Raw genomic sequence first — 6,737 nt, forward strand, 5'->3', positions numbered from 1 at the left:
AAGTAGCTATGGGTGTTTATTTTTTGTTTTATTCTGTGATTTCTTTATCTATTGTTGTTCTTTTTCATTATAAGCAAGCTTTTCATTTTAATCATCTTTTGACTTATAATTTTCCTGCTGAGGTGAAGATGCTAGTATTTTTCTCTTTGTTGTCGTTAGGGGGTCTTCCTCCTTTTACTGGGTTTGTTCCTAAGTGGTTAGTTATTCAAGAGTTGGCAGGGGCAGGTAATTTTATTTTGCTGGTTGTGCTTCTTGGGTCTGCTCTTGTAACTTTGTATTTTTATCTTCGAGTATCAATTATGTCTTTGACCATTAGGACTCCTAAGTTGGTAATTTCTTTTGTGGATCAGCAGGGATTTAAGTGGGTTATGCCGTATTGCATGTTTGTTAATTTTTTTGGACTTTTAATTCCGTTTATGATTATAATTGTTTGGTTGATTAGTTAAAAAATAACATAAGTTTGTCAGGCTTAAGTTATCCTGTGAGGATATCATCCGATCCCTCAGATGGCTCCTATTTTGTGGCTGAATTTAGTTATTATGTTTTTAATTACGTTTATTGTTTTCATTGTAATGAATTATTATATTAGAGTTCCAAAAAAATTGAATCAAGATCGGGGGAGATTGATATTGTAGAAAAAATTTGAAAGTGATAGCAAGGTTATTTTCTATTTTTGAGCCTTCCTCTGGTTTAATGGAGTTGAAATTGAATTGACTTTCTACTTTTGGGGGGTTGGTATTTTTGCCTTATATTTATTGGGTTTCTCCTTCTCGGTGGTCTGTTGTGTGATATAAGTTAAATATAGCCTTGCATCAAGAGTTTAGAAATATTCTTGGGCCGAAATTACAAAGCAGAACTATTATTTTTGTTTCTTTGTTTTCGTTCATTGTTTTTATTAATTTCTTGGGTCTCTTGCCCTATTTTTTTACTAGATCTAGACATTTAGTTATGACTTTAGGGTTAGCTCTTCCTCTTTGATTAACTTTTATGATTTATGGTTGGTTTAATCATACTCAACATATGTTTGCTCATTTAGTCCCTCAGGGAACACCTGTAGTTTTAATGCCTTTTATGGTATTAATTGAGAGTATTAGGAATATTATTCGGCCTGGAACTTTGGCGGTTCGGTTGATGGCTAATATGATGGCTGGTCATTTGTTGTTAACTCTTCTGGGGGGGACTGGTCCTTCATTAACTTCCTATTTTTTATTCTTTTATTTGTTGCTCAGATTTTACTTCTTTTGCTTGAATTTGCTGTTGCAGTTTTTCAATCTTATGTTTTTGCCGTTTTAAAAACTTTGTTTGCAAGAGAAATTAACTAATGGCATCATCACATTGACATCATGCTTATCATTTGGTAGAAATAAGACCGTGGCCTTTAACTGGGTCTATTAGAGCAATAATATTAACTACTGGATTAGTTAAATGATTTCATCAGTTTAATATGGACCTTCTTGTTTTGAGGTTTGTTGCTGTTATTTTGACTATAATTCAGTGGTGACGAGATGTAGTACGTGAAAGGACTTATCAAGGATTACATACTAGAGTTGTGGTTGCTGGATTGCGGTGAGGAATGATTTTATTTATTGTCTCAGAAGTTTTCTTCTTTTTTTCGTTTTTTGGGGCTTTTTTTTCATAGGAGGTTGGCTCCTGCTGTGGAAATTGGTATGACTTGACCGCCTAAGGGAATTGTTCCGTTTAATCCATTTCAAATTCCTCTTTTGAATCCTATTATTCTTTTGTCTTCAGGAGCTACAGTGACTTGGGCCCATCACGCTATTATAGGGTCTAATCATAATGAAGCTCTTCAGAGTCTTGGCATTACTGTGTTTTTAGGTGTTTATTTTACGGCTCTTCAGGCTTTTGAGTATTTTGAGGCTCCGTTTACTATTGCTGACTCGGTTTTTGGATCTTGTTTTTTTTTGTAGCTACAGGTTTCCATGGTTTACACGTGATTATTGGTACTACTTTTTTGATGGTATGTTTGTATCGTCTTTATATGTGTCATTTTTCTCCTACTCACCATTTTGGTTTTGAGGCTGCTGCATGATATTGGCATTTTGTTGATGTAGTTTGATTGTTCCTTTACATTTTTATTTATTGATGAGGTGGATAAAAAATAAGTAAGTAGATTAGAAAGCGAAGTTTTGCACTTAGTTTCGGCCTAAGCTTTGACTATGTAGTCTCTAATTTTGATAGAAGCCAAAGGAGAGGCTAATCACTGTTAATGATTGAATTGAAGTTACCTTCCTATCAAGAGAAGAGCTTCTGTGGTGTAAGTATAACACGATACGTTTTCGCTGTATAGTTAAAATATTTTTTTTAGAAGCTAATCACTTTTAGATGGATTCATCTCTTTCGCAACTTCAACGCGATATTCTACAAATAAATTATAAAAGTAAATATTAAAGAATGAGAGTATAAGGGTTAAAATAAGGAAGATTTTTTATAAAGGATTTAAAGTTTCTATCACTAATTATCTGATGTAGTTTAGACGAGTTTATTAATGTTTGGAAGATTCCTTGGCCTCCTCTGATTTCGGATCATCCCTTATCGATTATTTTGGAGTAGTTTTGGTCTAGACTAAGGCTAGATTTGGATGTTGAAGGTGTATAGGAACGGTAGGAATCATATAGAACCTGAAAATACCACTAGAGGGTAAAGGTTGAGTGAGTTTAATTTGAAGTTTACGTTTACGATATTGAGTAGATAGCCTATTAGTCCTCCGAGAATTCTGACTGTTAGTACCAGGTTTTTTATAAGGGGAGAAAGACAAATAATGTAGGATTCTGGAAAGATTAACCAAGATAATAATGCTCCTCTAAGGATTGCTCCTCTTCTAAGGGCTAGTATGGGGGAAGTTATAATGGAGGATGAGTCGTCAATGTTTCTGAACCTAGCTAAGTTAAATTCTCCGGTTATAGAATAAAAAATTAAGCGGAAAGTGTAACATACTGTTAATATGGTTGCGAAGATGTAAAGAAATAAAATTACAGTATTGATTCATCTTATGAAAGCAATTTCTAAGATAAGATCTTTTGAGTAGAATCCTGCTAGAAATGGAGTTCCACATAATGCTAGGTTTGCTAGGTTTATGCATATACAGGTTAGGGGCATAGAGGTTACTAGCCTTCCTATTAGTCGAATATCTTGGTATTCTTTTACATTATGAATTATGGCTCCGGCGCATATGAATAAAAGAGCTTTGAACAGTGCATGAGTAAGAAGATGGAAGAATGCGAGGTCTTTAAACCCTAGGGCTAGGATTCTTAATATTACTCCTAGTTGGCTAAGGGTTGATAGGGCAATAATTTTTTTTAAGTCATATTCGAAATTAGCTCCTAGACCTGATATAAATATTGTTAGAGAGCTGAACAGTAGTAGGGTTGGTAAAGTCGTTTCTGATAGTGCGGGTCTAAATCGGATGAGGAGGTAGACTCCGGCTGTAACAAGGGTTGAGGAGTGAACTAGAGCTGATACTGGTGTTGGGGCTGCTATGGCAGCAGGCAGTCAAGCGGAGAATGGGATATGAGCTCTTTTGGTTATTGCTGCTATAATGATAAGTCTTTTTATTAATAGCGTGAAATTGTCATCCAGGTAAAATACGTGGAAGATGAAATTTCAGCCTCCTTCAATGAATATTAAGGCAATTCTTAGGAGAATTGCTACGTCTCCAACTCGATTAGATAGAACAGTTAGTATTCCGGCGTTTGCGGATTTCTCGTTTTGATAGTAAATTACTAGTGCATAGGATACTAATCCTAAGCCATCTCATCCTAAAAGAATTCTAATTAAATTAGGGCTGATAATCAAAAAGATTATCGATAAAACGAAAGCTAGAACTAAGTATATAAATCGGTTTATGTTGGGGTCTCCTTCTATATATCTTCCTCTATAAAAAAGTACTATTGCTGAAATAAATATAACGAATCCCATGAATATTAAGGATATTCAGTCGAAAATGTATGTTGCAACAATAGAGGATGAGTTGATTCTTAGAATTTCTCATTCAATAATATAGCATGTTTTGTCAAATAAGCATAGGAGGGATATGAATAATGAGATTAGAGAGAAAAATATTAGGAAAACTATTCTTGTTAGGTGTATTGAAATTTTTCAAATCATGGTTTAGGATAAGATTTTTATTTTTTTAGCGCCACAAACTAACGTTTTAGTAATAAACTACCCGAACGAGCTGAGTTGTAATATAGTTAAAATATATAAAGGTGGTAAAGGTTTAATTAGATGTTAGGTATAATTAGGTTCCTTTTTAGAATTAAGATATTTAAGGGAATTCAATGAAGTCTTAAAACTAAGTATTCTCGTACTTTTCCAGAGCAACAGGAGTAGAGGGATCTGGAGAATACACCGGGCTGTCTAAGCGAATAAAGATAAAAAGTATAAGCTGCTCTGAAAAAAGATAGTAATCTAATTCTTAGAGCAGTTAATTTGTTTCATCTAATGATTCTTATGATTAGATTGATTTCTCCAAGTAAGCTAATGGAAGGGGGTGCAGCCATATTACTGATTCTTAGTAAGAATCATCATAGTGCTATTCTTGGCATAAAATTTAATAAGCCTTTATTGATTAGAAGGCTTCGTCTTCCGATTCGTTCATATACTATGTTTGCAAGGCAGAATAGCCCTGAAGAACATAGACCATGACCTACTATTATGACAACAGCCACGTATATTCATCACCCAAAGGTTAAGAGCCCACAAAGTACTAATCTTATGTGAGCTACAGAAGAGTAAGTGATGAGGGATTTTATGTCTACTTGTCGTAGACAGATAATACTAACGAAGAACCCTTCCAGGATTCTTAGTCTGACTCATAGCCATCTTAGGTTCTTATTTATTTCGGTAAATAAAGGTAAGATTCGGATTAGGCCATAACCCCCTAGTTTTAGTAAAACTCCAGCTAAAATTATTGATCCTGCTACGGGAGCTTCAACATGTGCCTTGGGTAGTCAAAGGTGGAATAAGTATATAGGTAGTTTCACGATGAAAGCTATAATAGAGGAGACGAATCAAATAAGAGATAGGATTCTTAGGTTGATTCTTTGGTAAAAAAAAATAATAATACACTATACAGGGGAGGACAGAGATGTGAACAAAATGAGGAGTAGATAAAAGTGGCAACTAATGCAGAGACTGAGCTCATTATATAGGGGGCCGGCAGAGCTTGATTCAACTTGCAAGAAGGACGCGGAAATGAAGGCACAGGGGAGGAAGAGTTGACAGTCCTGCTCTGAACAACAGAAAGAACAACTTACTCTACAATAAGGGGGAGAAGGGAGGAGTGAGGTAGAACACGCAAGCCTGGTCACTATGGAAGCCACGTGGCGAATCGTGATCAAACATGCAGCATACTGTACATTAGAATTATACAAAGGATGATAAAATCATAGGCTATGTAACACCTCCCCACAAAGAAAAAGAAATTTACAAAGGAAATATCTTATTGCTCTAAAACAATCTGTCTAAAGTCTAGATAGGCAATCTGCAATAACATTTTCTTTCCCCTTGACATGTTCTATGTCTAATGAATACGCCTGAAGAAGTAGACTCCATCTTGTCAATCTCTGATTTTTATCTTTAAACTTACTAAGGATTTTCAGTGGGTTATGATCGGTATAAATGACTATGGGGTCAAAACCAGAACACAAATAAAATGCAAACTGCTGTAAACCCAAAATCAAGGCCAAAAGCTCTTTCTCAATAGTTGACTAGTTCTTTTGAGGTGGAGTGAACTTCTTACTGTAATAAGATACAGGGTGTTAAATACCCTGATCATCCTCTTGCAGCAAAACAGCCCCAGCTCCTGTATCATTTGCGTCAACAACCATCTTAAAAGGCTTAGCAAAATTTGGAGTAGCGAGCACTGGCTGACTTAATAGGATAGCTTTAAGTTTAATGAAAGAGGATTCACAGTTATCGGTCCAGACAAATTTAACTCCCTTTTTCAGTAGGTCTGTAAGTGGTGATACAAGAATTGAAAAGTTAAGAACAAATCTCCTGTAATAACCTACCATTCCCAAAAATCTTTGTAGCTCTTTCCTACATTTAGGTCTGGGAAGATCACTTATAACCTGAACCTTAGCTCCTGGTGGTGCAACGTGCCCATCACCAGTTACGTACCCAAGGTACTGAACTTTAGCTTGACCAAACTCACACTTTGATAAATTAGCTACAAGATTAGCCTGAACCAAACGCTCAAGAAATTTACTGACATGGCATAGGTTATCTTTCCAGTTGTCACTGAAGATTAATACATCATCAGTATAAACAACACACCCTGCCAAACCCTCTGTTACAACATTCATGAGCTTCTGAAATGTGGCTGGTGCATTCTTCATACCATATGGCATTACAGAACATGCAAAAGTCTTTCCTAGTGTTACAAAACATGAGATCTCCTTAGCACGTTCAGTCATAGGTACTTGCCAGTATCCCTTTAACAAATCAAACTTACTTATGTACCTAGCCTTTCCGATCTTGTCTATGCAATCTTCCACGCGAGGGAGAGGGTAAATGTCTGTTTTGGTTATCTGATTAACACGTCTGTAGTCGATGCAAAGCAGCTGTGACCCACCTGGCTGAGGGACGAGAGTGACAGAACTCCACTCGCTCTGACAGGGCTCAATCATCTTGTGGTCCAACAAGTAGCCAAGCTCCTTCTGGATGAGAGGAACTTTCACTGGGTTCACACGGTAAGGAGGCAGTTTAATTGGCTT

At 36.0% G+C, this 6,737-nt stretch overlaps 2 pseudogenes; one reads left to right on the forward strand and one right to left on the reverse strand.

The window, feature by feature from the left end:
* Positions 1-299: 299 nt before the first annotated feature.
* LOC145399536 (ATP synthase subunit a pseudogene) lies at positions 300-1,322 on the forward strand (annotated as a pseudogene).
* Positions 1,323-2,405: 1,083 nt separating this feature from the next.
* LOC145399537 (NADH-ubiquinone oxidoreductase chain 5 pseudogene) lies at positions 2,406-4,125 on the reverse strand (annotated as a pseudogene).
* Between the last annotated feature and the right edge of the window lie 2,612 nt (positions 4,126-6,737).

This window comes from Coenobita brevimanus, chromosome 49, assembly GCF_032717465.1.
Source record: "Coenobita brevimanus isolate Jiangsu-jjx chromosome 49, ASM3271746v2, whole genome shotgun sequence".
Lineage (NCBI taxonomy): Eukaryota > Metazoa > Arthropoda > Malacostraca > Decapoda > Coenobitidae > Coenobita > Coenobita brevimanus.